The sequence below is a fragment of the Cyclopterus lumpus genome, chromosome 22 (genome assembly GCF_009769545.1).
Source record: "Cyclopterus lumpus isolate fCycLum1 chromosome 22, fCycLum1.pri, whole genome shotgun sequence".
NCBI classification, from domain to species: domain Eukaryota; kingdom Metazoa; phylum Chordata; class Actinopteri; order Perciformes; family Cyclopteridae; genus Cyclopterus; species Cyclopterus lumpus.
Window position 1 is genome coordinate 1,347,896 of NC_046987.1, and position 16,044 is coordinate 1,363,939.

A 16,044-nucleotide genomic window follows, 5' to 3' on the forward strand; every position below is an offset into this window, starting at 1 on the left:
TCATTAAATGTGTTGTAACTCTGTAATTATGTTCATTCTGAACACATGACATCTATTGCATCTTTCCATCCGGGAAGAGGGATCCTCCTCTGTTGCTCTCCTGAAGGTTTCTTCCCTTTCTTCCCTGTGAAAGGTTATTTTTGGGGAGTTTTTCCTGATTCGATGTGAGGTCCTGGGACAGGGATGTCGTATGTGTACAGATTGTAAAGCCCTCTGAGGGAAATTTGTAATTTGTGATATTGGGCTATACAAAATAAACTGAATTGAATTGAATGTATATGCTCTCATGCTCCCTATTTGTCATACAGGGGTGGCTCAAGTTGGTTTCAGATTTTTTGATTTGTATTCTGTAAATCTCTGAAGCTTGAAAATACCTTGAGCGAAAGCCTGTAAATTGCTATATGAATACAATTATTAGTATTACTACACTAAAAGGCTACTTATCGCCATGCTCTTATGGTCAATGAAAAGATAAGTAGTAACACACTGCCTAACAGGCACATAGTGAAAAGGAACCCTGTGTTTGTGTCACTAGAACCCTGTCAGTAGAACGTCCCCCATACCGGGATACAGTCCCATCTGTGCGGAGTGCAGCACGTCCCGACCGACTGCTGAATGGGCTGAATGGGCTGAATGGGGTGGCATTCGGCAGCCCGACGTGCTGCTGCACCTGGGCCTGCGAGTAGCTGACGTTAGCAACTGCTCAAAGGAAAAAAGAAAGGAAAGACAAACATAACATTTGAAAAAGTTGAATTGGATTTACAATTTGCTAATTATAAACTCAAACAGAATTTCAATAATGGATTTTTTTCAAAGAGAGAAAAATTAATTTATGAATGGTGATAATATAAATGAGTTTTGGTAATGGTTGATTTCAAGCAATTCCTCTTTTTTACATTTGGTCTCCGTGTGAAGTGAACAAACCAGAATAACCAGATTAACGTGAGGCGAAAATGTGTTTGCTGTTTAATGTGAACACACCATGAAGGCTGAGTAAATTTGCTGTGATCACTCCTCCCTCACTCATTCTTTCCACATTACATCTATTTGATCCTTTGCCATGAGGTCACATATAAAGAGCTTTTTGTTGCAGGCCAGCTGTAAATACTTGAATAAATACACAGACCTTGTTGTGGTCTGCTCTGATGCCTTTCTCAAGCATACTCATTAAACTGGAGTGTGCTGCCTGAAAGCTGCTCCTTGGACCTGCTAAGTGATGCAGGTGGTTTGCTTTAATATGCTAACTTTTTTTCTTCTTTTTCTCCTGTAAATCCCTTTTAACACCTGCTAAATATTAAAGTGTTTTATCTTAACATTAGACTGCCTCCGTCCTGAACTGCTAAAAAAGTTATCTTGTGTTTTAGGGTACTTAACAGAAACACTGCCTTCAAAGTCAGATGCAGATTTTTCCATTCCTTTTTGCTCTACCATATCTGTACATCTTCAGTGCATGACCACAAGATATCAAAGCTATACTTCAGATTAGTAAGAATCTTTACAGAAAATGATGGCCTATCTTCTGTCTTTTTTTAACACATTATTGCATTTGTATAACAAAGAACAGAGAATGTCTTAATGTCAATTAAGTTGTAACATGGCAGCCACACATTGAGATTATATTATGATTGGGGCATTATGACAGATTAGACCAAGTCTGTTTTAATCAAGGTCAGTCAATAAATCTAAGGGATGCCATTCGATCAAATCTAAGGTTTCAAACATCTTTTTTGGCCTGAGCAGTTGTGATGTCCAAATAACCGTGTGCCTAAGTGAAAAATATCTCTCTCTGTGTGTGTGTGTGTGTGTGTGTGTGTGTGTATGTGTGTGTGTTCTTCGCATATCTGTAGAACCGTTCATCCGGTCTACTCCACAAGGCGGTTTTATTGCGACCCATAAACAGTGCTCTTAGTTGAGTCCTACAGGAACTGTCGCTAAAGAAAATCAGTGTTGAGATTCTCTTACGGTCTTAACTGATGTTTTTGTTGAAATTCTCATTTCATACTGAAAACAATCAACAATGTATCAAATGCTGTGACAAAAGTACAAAGTAAAAATCTGGTATCTCTGGCTGTTGTAGGACTGTAATAAGCCCGTCCAATCATTTCATTCGGCTCACATACAATGACTACCTGCCTGTGCGTATTCTAACACTGCACTCATTGCTTATCACCGGAGTCTTCCACAAGCTACTAGCTAGAGTACTAATAGCAGCTATGTTCATTTGATATGTTTATATTGATCATTTTGGGCAACTTTCTTGCTAGAAAAAAAAATGCTGCCTCTTTTGTTTCTTTGGAGTTGGCCAACAAATTCATACACACATTCATGGGAGCAAATTGAACAACTCAACATGTGGACTGAAGGAGGCTGGGATCGAACCGCAGCGACCCGCCTTACCTCTAACCACAGCCGCCCATCACATGTACAATTTGATCATAAAAGAAAAAACAACTCTTTTTAGGTAGCTTTAGTTAACCAAACTAGATGTCTCCCTGTGGCAGCGTTGATGTAGTTCTGACATCCAGTGGGAAAGCTATGCTTTTAAAGTAGCTTCCCTTATGTGAATGTACCGTAGTTGCTTTGTTTTTAATTTGATATTAATATTAATATTGTGTAAATCAGAAACATTTGATGGTTAGTAGCCTGTGAAGTAGCCTGTGTAACTATAGTTAGCAGGGGTTAGAAAAAGGACCCCAACCCTGGACCTTCTTCTTTTTGGGCTGTTGGTTATGTAAAAATCAAATCCCCGCTTTGACAAGAAGAAACTTATTAGCAGGAAAAGTCTGCTTTTGAGTAGCCGGAGAAAGCCAAGAGGGATGCATGTGAAAGGAGGGTGAAACAGATATCTCTTAGCCAGTGAGAGAGGGAGCAGTGAGAGGCTAACGCTAATCCACTTATTAAGGCAACAACTGCAAGCCCGGAAACCTGGGCCAGATATTAATACCTAATCATGAGTTAATTAAAGGAGGGTTAGTTAGCGCCTAATCCACTGTGATGGGGGGTGATAGTGGCGGGGAGCTACAGAGTGTCCTGAGGGGGCGAGGGGGTTGTCTATAGTGCTAACGCTAGGTGCTAACACAAGAGATGTTGGACTGGAGATATAATTAACTTAAAGGTGCCATTGTTGCATTTAGGTTTTAGGACTATTTGAGAAGGAATACATTATCACATTAGGCATTTTTCAGGTGGGAGAGATGATTAATGTACCATAAGGCCAGGATATTATCGTTCAGGTGGAACTACATGATCACACTCATTTCAATCCAGCCTTAAAGTGCACTATTTTTTCATAAATGAATTTTTCATAAATGAATGTGAAATCTGTTTAAGTGTTTCAGTTGTTAGAGTCTCCCTAATGGCCACTGGACATTAAGTATGACTTTTGAAATGGGGAATTTACTGAGGTCCAAACTTAAACTGCACCTGAGCCATAAAGATTCAATTCAATTCAGTTTATTTTGTATAGCCCAATATCACAAATTACAAATTTGCCTCAGAGGGCTTTACAATCTGTACACATACGACATCCCTGTCCCAGGACCTCACATCGGATCAGGAAAAACTCCCCAAAAATAACCTTTGACAGGGAAAAAAGGGAAGAAACCTTCAGGAGAGCAACAGAGGAGGATCCCTCTCCCCGGATGGACAGATACAATAGATGTCATGTGTTCAGAATGAACAGCATTACAGAGGTGCATAAACACATTTAATGAATATGACAGAATGTATGAATGGACCTCAATAATCCATGAAACAGAAGGAGGTAGAGAGGAGGGGGGGCGAGGCGCATCAGCAGGGGCTTTCCCAAAAACTCCCCAAAAATAACCTTTCACAGGGAAAAAAAGGATCTGATCTAACAGATCCCAAATGTCACCGGCATACTTATGGACACAAACCCACATCTGAGCCCAACAGACTCATTCTAACTGAACCCTGTTACTGCCAAAATTATGTCCATAACCCAACCAGCACGTGGGCCCTACAGACAAGATCTAACTGAACCCAACCGTTACTGCCAACATCAGGGCCCTTTACTACTTGAGGTTTTAGCTACATATTGGCCCAAACTAAAACTAATCCCTGATGTTATGGTAAAACAAGACGGATGGCTCAACTAGCAGAACTGCAGTGTGGGTAGACAGGCTGGGGGAGGAGAAAGGAGTGCAGTGTCTATATATATATTTTTTTACTTCGAGGATGAATATTTCTTTAAATGGTGCCTTTGAAACCACAATAACAGTCTCTATGCAAAGTTTGACTTTGATGAAGTGAACTAAAACATTTTTAGCTATTCGTTTAGTAGGCATATTTCCATTTTAGCATTTTAGCACTATTTATTTCACTTTATATTACTAGTGGTGTTCAATACATCCACATACAGCAGTAACATGCAATAAATAAACCAAAATAATGCTTTGTGCCCTCAAATCAATATTGGCAGATGAAATGTGTTTTTTTCATTACTTTGTCCAAATGTCCGCCGTTCTCGGCCCAATTTCTGTCTAAGACCCTCCTTTTAATCGTGCGAGGCTATGGGAGCCATCTAAAGTCATCCAAATAAGACTGACAGCACTTTTAGCCACATAAAATTAATCAAGTACCAAGTTTTGTGATGCTTATTATTAGATCATCTGAGACCAAAACTAACCTAACTTGGTTTCCCTGAGTCAAAGACGCCCCCAAAACAAAAACAAGCAACTGAAAGGCTCAGATTGTTCTAATATGTGTATTATAACAAATAATACATTAAATAAATGTAATTTTCTGTTACATGCCATTAATCCTTATAACATTACATGTTCTATGATGTATATTTGTCCTGTTAATATTTTGAGACTTTCTATGCATTTGGTAAAACTGGGCACTTTCAGCCCCCGAGACACATAGAGCATTTATGAGTGCATTTTGGACCGTTTAGAAGCATAGACTAACTTTTTTTTAAAACCCACCTGGACCCTTTTTTTTAAAGATGGCTGAATATATAGATGATTTCAACAATGTGGCTGCGACGCAGGATTTCAGAACTACACTTCACCGAGCAAACCGACAGACGGGGTCAAGTGAAAGGTAAAGAAAAAGGTTTTCGTCTCAGGTCCTTTCAATAATAATAATTAAATTCAGTTTATTTTACATACCACACATTACAAATTTGCTATAGGGCTTTACAATCTGTACACATACGACATCCCTGTCCCAGGACATCACATCGGATCAGGAAAAACACCCCAATAATCTGAGCGTCAGTGGCACAAACAACTGTACATTGATGTCCCAAAGGAGTATATTGCAGTCTGTAGCATTCTCCCTCGATACCGGACCAATTGAACAAGTTGCTTTCCCCTTAGTGGCTGAGACACAAACACATGGGGAAGTAGGGTTCAGGTCGAATAATATCCAGAAGTTAGCTTTTTTTTATTCCTGAGAAAAGAGCAGGCTCAGCCTCCCTTCTACACGTCTCTGTGATGTTTGTGTGTCTCCACTCTCTACTCTTCTTCCAACATTTCCTTTTGCCTCCATCCACCTTCTTCTCCTCTCCTATTCATGTATGTGTCTCTTCTCCTTTCATCATCCTTCACATTGTTATGTCTTTCCCTGTCCCCTATTTTTCACCACTATTCTCTTTTGTCTTTTCACCCTCCTGGTCAATTTGTGTCCTTCTCCCCTGTCTCACCCTCATCCTCTGCAACTTAGTCCGCCTCCACCAGTAGGAAAGGAAGCAAGGTTCTCCCTTGCTTCCTTTCCTACTCCCACCTCCTCTTCCTCTTTTTTCCTCTCGTCCTCTTGGATGTGTGTTTAGAGACAGAGTCAAATCATCACCTCTCAACTCCCTCTTGTGGCGCTGCTCTCATTCATGACTCACACACACACACACACACACACACACACACGCACACACACACACACACAAAGGTAAACTTGCATAGACACAAGTTATACACACACTCTCCCCTCCATTGTAATGGGGATGTTGAACAATAAAAGAGGAGTTTCAGATGCGTTAGCAGGAGTGTGAACATTAGCATTTAAAAGGAGCTGAATTAGCCATCGCGCTACAATCTCCAGCAAATGAGTTTGGATGTCGGGCTAACGTGGCTTTTATCGAGGGACAGGTTTACTGCAGAGGAATAAGAGGAAGGTGCGGCGGCAGAAAGAGAAGCGAAGGCTTCAGAGTCCAAACACTATTCAAATGCAGCTGCTGCTAGAAAAGACATGGCAGATTTTCCTTCACAACAATCCCCAGTGGGCCTGGACGTGGCATTATGTTTAATTTAAGACATGTAGCCAGCAAAAGAAGTTCCCTGAACCCTGCCAACTCACTCGTTAGCTCCCACAAATAAGAGAATCAAGGAGGGAGATGCTAATCCCGGTGAGAGGAGAAGAATGGAGATATTGCGGTAGTTCGGGGGTGATACAAGGTGAGAGTGAGGGGTCAGCGAACCTCGGCTACCCAGAAATGACAGACACGTCACACAGAGAGAGTAAACAGATGTAAATTGGATGGTGGCAGCAGTCTAAAGGCCAATGTTCTTCCTCTCTCGTCTTCATTTCCCCTCGCTCTCCCTTAAGGTTGAGATTCATTCGCCTGTTATCTCTTTAATCTAAATCAGCCATATTAATGACATGCATACTCATGCCGAATGGTTTGTGCAATGTCAAATGCAGTGCAAACATCTGAACATGCTCAGTGTGTAAATGAACACAGGGGTCGTGACAAACAAACAATAAAGCCAATGATATTAGGAATGTGAATGTTTTATGCATACATGCTGTGCACTTGCTGGTATACAGTTTCCACTTCACAGCTCACACTTTGCATGAGACAGAGGAGAAATACTGCTCAACCTCCGGATCCACACTGTACATGTAGAGGTGAAGTAACACCACTTAAGCCCCTATGGGGAAAGTAAGGAAATATTACACTGACATAATTATAACATTGTACTCCGGTGCTACTCCAGGGTCCGGATGAACTCACTATTACATATTAATGAATCCTCTCAATAACTATTTGTATGTTACATTTTCTAACTATCTCTACATCCTACACAGGAGCTATACTTGCAGCATATGTCCAGTTATCTTCCCTCTGACTCATCATTAGAACCAGACGTGGCTCTGGTGACGCTGCTGCTGTGAATAATCCTGTTGTTGATGATCGACTAGATATAAAACGGCAACAATTTGGATTATTAAATGATCTTTTAAATCATTCCATTATAGAAAAAAATGCTAACCATTTACTGAGAACAGATGATACATGGCACATATTCCCTGAACAGATTCAGGGATTAATACCTCATCCTTTACTTCGGATTTAACTGGCATTAAAACTTAATACAACTAAATAGAAATACATCTATAATTCAAGATTTTAAAATCATTAGGCTATATTTCAACAGTAGCTTCCCTTAATTTGCCAGAAACATCATGGAAACACAACCTCCATAATACATTAATCTTAGAAGTAATATTTTCAAAATAAAATATCAACACTTTTACAGTTCTTCATGTTCATGACATTTAAGACATATTGACTTAAAGGCCATGTAGGTGATCCCAGATGGGCACAAAGTCACATGACTACAGTACTGGAGCCAATTCACTGAGACTGACACATGGCCCACATTGTCCCAAGAGCCTTTCAAATGTCTGTATCTTCCGGGAAACTAAACACGTATAGGGTTAAAGTCACACTATATTTCACAATAATAACAATATGTCATATTCAATATGTCATATTCAATTCCATTCCATTATCTGAACCGCTTATCCTATCATTTTATTCATTTTCCTAAGTTAGGACATGTACGGTTCTAGTACAAACCAAAACTGAAGAAAAAGTTCAAAAGAAGAACAAATCAATTATATGAATTTACCATTGTCACAGAGGCCATTTCCCAAAACAAAAAATAAATATCCTAAATGTTATATAAATATGATCTACTACACTACTTAAAATAATTAATACGTTTATGAACCCAATAACTCACTGTTCAGTACCATAGACACGGAGCCGGGATATAGAAACGTGATGTACTGATTTGTGGTCACTATTGGTCTCTCCATCCGTCCATCCTCACTTCACATGAAGCGGGACGAAGGCAGCCCGAGGCTGATGGAGGAGGAGGAGGAGGAGGAGGAGGAGGAGGAGGAGGAGCTGCAGGTCATTAGCTGTAGCCCAGGATTAGCCTGAGCGGCTAGCTGCAGCTCGGATGAGGCTAATTAGATCTGTCTATCTGAACACATCCATCTTCTGCTCATCCCTCCTCCCTCGCTTCCCCCTCTCCAAATAAATTGCTCTTTATTACTCTATCATTCAGGTTATTGCCTATGAAATAATGAGACACTCCTGGTCAGGGCCAGCATAATTGATTTTTTTTCCTTCTTTTGGTTCATGTGTGTGTGCGCGCGTGTGTGTGTTCAAGCTATTGTTATTATTAGCTGGCCAGGGATTACTGAGAGAATTAGCTGGTGGGAATGATAGATGTAGAAACAAAAGCAAAACCAAGATTGCACATTCTCAGACAACTCTTGCAAAAATCGATATAAAAAATATATAGAAACCTATATGGGCTTTTCAGCAAAAATTCAAACCTTTTCTCACATGACATGCATGTGTAGAGTACAGATTCTTATTTGAAATATGTTGGGCGTGGACAAAGCGTGTCGCCTTAGCTGAATTATGAACTTCTCAAATATCAATATCCCTTTATTGATCCTTCTACTCTCACTCTCACACACAGCCACTGAGATCACAGACGATACAAGAGGGCTGAGGAAGAAGGAGGGGCTGCAGTATAAATGTTTCATTCCTCCTGAATGGCAGGTTAAGTGAGGATACGATAATACAGCCGACAGTAATGGCAACTTTAATTTCCTTTTCCTATTGTGGAGATTTATGTGGAGAAATTAAATTCCAGCAGCTCGCAGGCCTCAATAATCATTATACAGTGCAGAGAGTGAAGAGAAAATGGAAACAGTTTTCATGGTGACAATATATAAAAGAAGCAGGTTAAGCACCAGGGGAAAGAGAAGGTAATCTGTGAGTGCTTAATAAACACAAAAGACACAATACAGATGTTCAAAAAGTCTCATAGCATTGAGCAACATTGGTTCATAAAAGAGCTGAGGGATATCATGAGCTCAGACAAGAGCCGCCGAGTGCTGAAAGCAGCCGCGATGCTGACACCACCCAATTAAACTCTCCATTTCAAATCAGCTTTAAAGTGAAACGTTGCTGCATGACATAATCACAGTGATCACTATTACATTAATTTTTTTTTTGAAGCAATGGTAGGGGTGGCAGAGCAGCTCACTCAAAGAAATATACAGTCAACATACAACAACATATACAGCTGTGTCAATCACACTGACTGTATGTAAAGGTGGATGTAGCCACTGGGACATCAGCCATTGGTTTGTGGAGCTAAGGAAGCTAAATTAGATTTTTTTCATCAACTTAAAACTGGTTAAAGTTGCGAGAAAAAAGCAGACAACTCCCAGACTGGCGAAAGCACTTTGTATTAAATGAATGTAATCACCACAATCAGGCCTTTCAAAAGCCAAGTGGATTAGCATAGTAATAATCAACTTCAGGCCAATTTGGGCCTTTGACCAACTGCAAACTTGACATAACAGACAGGTTGCACACACACAATATTGGACAACTATGCTCTGATAATAAAGAAGAAAGATCAATAAAACGTTTCTCATTTCCATTTTGGCAAGAAAAATAGTACACACAACCAACTGCCAGCAATTATGTTTTTGTCCTTTTTGCTTGGGAATAATATTGGGAATATAGGTCTCTAAACTTGTCCCGACGTTTAAGGCGGTTCATGTTTTACTTCAACGGGACTAATTAGTTATGGATATGCTGCCTTTCGGCATCCGGACTAGCGTTTTCTATTTGGCCACCACAGCAGGCAGAGCCCAGTCACGAAGCTCTGAACTGATGTGACTAATGATAAATGTGAGGATAGTGCTGTTTCTGACCACGGACACTGTGTGGGTGATGAAGGAGATGTCGGTCTGACGCCGTGCTGTGCATACAGGGGGTTAAACTGCCGCATTCAGCTTGGCTGCCCATCCCTCATTTATTAAAACCAAACCTTATCAGATGACAAGCGTCATTGAAGTTTGACATTGATAGAATAATCTGCACTCACAGCAGCTGCCTCACAGAGTGTGTGTAGGTGTGTGTGCGTGTGTGTGTGTGTGTGTGTGTGTGTGTGTAAACTCAGTGCGAAACAACTCTGAGTCCAGTAATATTTAAAAAAGAAAGCATCTGACGAGAGTTGCATTCAAAATGGCTCCTACTACTTCAAGAACTACAACTACTAGTGTATTTTCTATGTACCTGACAGAACAAAGGACTTGCAAGAAAAAAGGGAGGAGGCGGTTTCTTTAGAGGTGACTGTGACTCAGTGGAAGAGCAGGGTTGTCCTCCAATCAGGATCGCTGGTTAAATCCCAGGCTGCGCTAGTCCAAATATCATGGGATGGGAATCCATTTAGTTGTTCAGAGATTAAGTGTGTGGCAATGTGGTGGTCCAACCAACCACTATTAACATTGCTTGATGGAGGCAACTAGCAGGGCTACAAAACCCTTTTAGCATCCACACAGCTGTATGCTGACAATACTTTGATGCACAACTCAAACAGCTGATTAGATCCTTTCCCTCATCCTCTTCTGTAATTGTCTTGCACAGCACATTCGTCATTTTCTCTGTGCTTTTCTCAGCCAGGTCAACATGGTGTAATGATGCAAGCTCGACGCAAGCTGATGAACGCACAATTAAATTAGAGGCAGAGAGACCAAGAGCAGTGGAGAGAAGAGAGTTTAAAACAATAAAGGGAATAAATAAAAGGGGCCTCACCCTCAGGAAAATGTCCCTCTTAATATTCATTAACAGAGAACGGTGGGGAGTCTGTGAGACTTCCCTCCCCGACATGAACACAGGGATTGAAATATTTAAGAGATGATGTAGGGCAATCTCCAGGGAAACACTTCAGACAGATATGTCTCTGTACCCAAACTTTTGTCATAATTTTACTTTGTAACAGACACTTATGTTTTGGCACGACTTGGTGTCTTTCTTAGTGTACGTGACACGTGGACAGTTTACCTTTTACACCCCAAACTGCAATGAAAAGCTGAAGCCATTCCTCTCCACATATAGCTCTATTTAAAGCATGCTGCTGGACATCTCTTACTGAAGACAAAAGTGCTAGAATAAAAGGATATTCAGGCATAATTCATTCTAAAAGAAATTCCATTCAACTGATGACATCGTGGATGAATGGGCTTACTGAGAAGAATGTTTGGGGACTGGAGAGTGTGCGGAGGAGACTGCAGGCTACATCAAGTGAAATGATTGAAAGGAAAGCCTGAGTCTGTATGTGACAGATATATGACCATGATGTCGAATCCCTACTCATGATCATTCTGCAGATGGCTCCAATGCTACATGTCCTAACACAAAAGAGGTGGATGGAACAAACAACGTACTAATGATTTGACCATTGTTAAGGGCAATGTAAACTCCCAGCTTTTCTTCAGGTGTTTCTGAAACATTTTAAATGCCCATCTCACTGGAAAGTTATGCTTCTGTTTCTACAACAGAGTCTGAGAGACACTCCATTGTGTAGCTGCCGCCATTTTGTCCAGACGAAACATGATCCCCAGACGATTAAAGACATAATGATGGCGCTGTGCTGTGCTTCTTTAAAATGTGTTAATTGTCAGCCAGGCAATGGACCGTAACTTTTGTTCAACTCTCCTAGTGGCTTTTTCTGTTACTTTTTTCCCGATTGTAACAGAGAGCCACGCACAGTGGACTGGGGCCATTGTTCACTCTAAGCGATCAGCTGATTGTGCTGAGTGAACCGCTGCTGCTGCGAGGCCTGAAATCTCAGAGGAACAACGGAGAAGACGTCGCAGTTGCAAAGCTGCTGCTAAGTTAAAGGCGAAGAGGAGAAAATATAATCCATCGGTACCGGCAATTTTATTGGGGAATGTGATGTTCCTGGCCAATAAGGCGGATGAGCTTGACAAAAGACGCAGAGGGAGTACTGTAACTGCAGCATCATGTGCTTCAGGAGGAGTAAGGACGAGGCTGGATCCAAATTCCAGCAGAACAACGTGTGGGAGGTGTGGACCGGGATGCAGCGGATAACTGGCTTCAAGGTTTGAGTGAGAAGCTGCCGGCGGTGGGGGTCAACGCGTCCACCGTCTCCTGGATCACTGACTACCTCACAGGCAGACCACAGTATGTCCGACTGGGCCGTGTGCTGTCTGGGACGGTGGTCAGTGATGTTGGAGCCCCACAGCGAACTGTTCTGTCTCCTTCTTGTTCACCCTGTACACCACTGACTTCCAGTACAACTCAGGGTCATGCCATCTGCAGAAGTTCTCTGATGACTCTGCAGTGGTCGGACGTATAGGAGGGTGGAGTACAGGGCAGTCGTGGATGACTTTGTGGACTGGGCCGGTAGAAATCACCTGCTTCTGAATGTGGCCAAGACCAGAGCGATGGTGGTGGACTTCAGGAGGAAGGCGACGACTCCACAACCGTTGAGAATTCTGGTAGAGGATGTGGACATGGTGGAGGAGTTCAATTTCCTGGGTGTCTCTATCGACAGCAGACTGAACTGGAAGGCCAACATCAACGCTGTGTAAAAGAGTCAACTCTTTTTCTTGAGGAAACTTGGACCCTTCGATGTGTGCTCTGAGATGTTGGAGATGTTCTACCAGTCTGTTGGACCAGTGCTCTGAGATGTTGGAGATGTTCTACCAGTCTGTTGGACCAGTTCTCTATACTTCTCCGTAGTCTGCTGGGGAGCCAGAGACACCAGCAGACTCACTAAACTGGTGAGGAAGGCCAGCTCCATCATTGTCTGCAAACAAGACTATAAGGAACAGGTGGTGGAGAGGAGGACACTGAAGAAATGTCTGTCCATATTGGATAACCCGGACCACCCTCTCCACCATCTGTCACAAGGACAGATACAGGAGAACATAGACTTTCTAATAAATCACCTCTGGCCAAATCAATCCCTCAATTATATTACCATTACACTGTTGTTTATTTGGCTACATCTTTGCACTACTGTTTGTTTGTTTTGTTTTGTTAGTTAACATAATATTATGCAGGTAAAGCATGAAATGTCTGGACAACAAATGGATAGATTGACATGGTAGAGACATAAAAAGGCTTTTTCCCGGTGTCATGGACAGGTCAAAGTAAAATAAAGTATCATGACACCTACTGCTCCAAACTTTGTTTAATTCTGACAATAATTCAATTCAGTTTATCAGTGGTGACAATGGCACACACACTGCCACGAAGTTAGGAGTGTGCTGGGCTCAGCCCTGATGACATGAATGTTGTATGTTTTTGTGCATCACACCTTTTGCGAGAGCTGATAACATAGGGCTCATCTGAGAAACCTTGGCTGAAAAAGAATGGAAGAAAGAATGCGTTTTGATGAGTGCCTCTTTTCTCACGTTTCTCGCGACGGTACGAACCACAGCAAACATGACCATGAGCCCGGATGCTGGCGCGCTGCAAAGTTTCAACTGAAAACATGAGCTAAAGCCATTGAATGGATGACTTCTGGAGTAATCACGCAAACAGCTCTTCACACTCAAGGGCAAGGCCATGCAATCACGATATTCTGACACTTTGAACAAGCAACAAAAGCGGTGCACAGAAAAGCATCTCGCACACGGCAGGTGTGAATGGCTTTTGAGAGCGGCTCTTGTGAAAGGCTGTCAATACCACCCTGGAAAGATAAGAGTTTCATTCAATTGTCTACATAATCCTGTTGGCTATGGCTGAACCACATGCGACATCGCTGCATCCTTCTATATGTAGCAGAAAACAGGGTGTGAATCAAACAACTAGATGGATCTAGATGGATATATGGCGCATTACCTTTTGCTTCCCACAAGAACAGTATACTCACAGTTTCTAGCAATTTAAAGGTCCCAAAAAAGTATCAATACGTCCTTAATGTGTGGCATTTCCTGTTGAAACCAGATATTGATGTGGGCAATAGCAAAATATTGAGATCAATCTAAAGTGTCAGACAACCATGAGCTATACCAAATGTAAATGGTACATTCTTAGGCTCTGGCAATAGTAGGATGAGCTAATGTTAATTGAATAGGAGCCACACTCTCATTCAAAAGGGTTACTTCCTCAAACTAAAGACAGAAAAGAGGTGGGAAGAGTAAATCAGGCCTACATGTGTGTTGACTCAGAGGAGACTAAATAAAAAGGTGATTACATATTTGAAAGCAATACACAATGTGTGAGAGCCTTAGTGCATTATATGCTCTTATATCTTTATATTTGGAATTGTCACCTAGGTCCGAATATTGTGGTTTTTATTACATGAATTAGGATTTTTCCACAACAAATTGATGCATAACAATTAACAAGAGTGAAGTAAATTGTTTGCTGCTCAAAATTTAGGGGAGAACCATATTTAACATAAACAATAAGATAACTATGGTCTTGCGATTGAATCCAAACAAAACTCTGTATTCTTAATTTTTGAGCTGTTGATTATTTTTGGTGGTGGGATTGAAGGTATTAATTAGGAGAATTTGGCTTTAATACAATCAAACAAGTCAAGTGCGTGCACCAACAAAAGCAGCCGTATACTCCCTGTTTACTCCATGGGATTGGAATGACTGCCAGTAGCAGTGTGGGTCACAATGCAATCCTTTCTAAAATGTCTGGTTAAGTTAGCAGCTCCTGGCTCACAGTTTCAAGCTCAACAACATGTTCAGTTTCCAAACGCATGGCCTGAGGAGCTGTCAAAATGAATCTAAACACCTGTTACTGCACACATCCTGTGTCGTGAGTCAGTGACCTTAAACAGGTCACTGACTAATGATGCTCTACATACTCTTCCACTGTAACGTCTGTGGTGTGAGCCACTTCAGACTTTGACACCCTTTTTTTCTCTTAGCTGCTCCTCTTTAACTCTTCACTTTCACCCTGCTTTTTATCTCAACTGACGTTTTGGAAACATTGTCGCCGGCTCGATTTCGCCGCAATCATCAGATTTGCGTTCGCACCTTGGGGCCCACTTAGTAACCACCCACTTAGCAATGTAAACCCTAATCAGCGCCTAACCCCTCCCAGCACTCTCACACACTGACACACACTAACACATGCATACACACACAGAGTCATTTTCTCACCTGCTAATACCACAAAGAGGACGTTAGCCAACAGCAGCACTGATACTCATCAAGCCTACAGCCTCTCTAACCACACACACACACACACACACACACGCACAGTGTACACACACTCACAAGGACATTCATGCACAAACACACATTCCATCACAAACATAGATGCATTTACTCTTTACTTCTTGCTTGCCACATTACATACATCTCCCCCATACAGGTATGATGCAACTCATTGACTGCAGTTGATCAATTGGGGGTTGATAAATTGAAGGCTCTTTCTTTTAGGTAAATCCACTTCCCAGGATGGACACTGAAACAGACGTAATAAGGTCATACCCGTTGTAAAGTACATTAATAGCTAATGATCTTATGGGCCCCTGGATGCAGAAGATGGCCATACGAGCCAGGTTATTGTATCTGTTTTGCACTTGGAAGTCAAACTTTTTTGCTTCATTGCTGCTGAACAACTTTCATATGAACGTGCGCACGCATGCACGCACGCACGCACACACACACACACACACACACACAAACACACGCACACAAACACACTGCAACAGCGCCATCCATGAAAGGTTTTACCAGAAACAATAGCTTTGACTGATGGATATGATTGACATAGCAAGCTTTTAAAGGACAGCTACAAGTGATCAATCCTTTTGTTTAAAGACTGTGGTGGCTGAGGGCGTGGTTAGCCTCAGCTGCGGAGGGGTGTGGGGGAGTGGTTCAGGGAATAGGTGCGGGGAATCAAGGCCTGAGTGGCTCTGCCCTATATGTGGGGCATACAGTTGGAGGCACGAGAGAGGGGAGAGCAGAGGGACAGTCTGC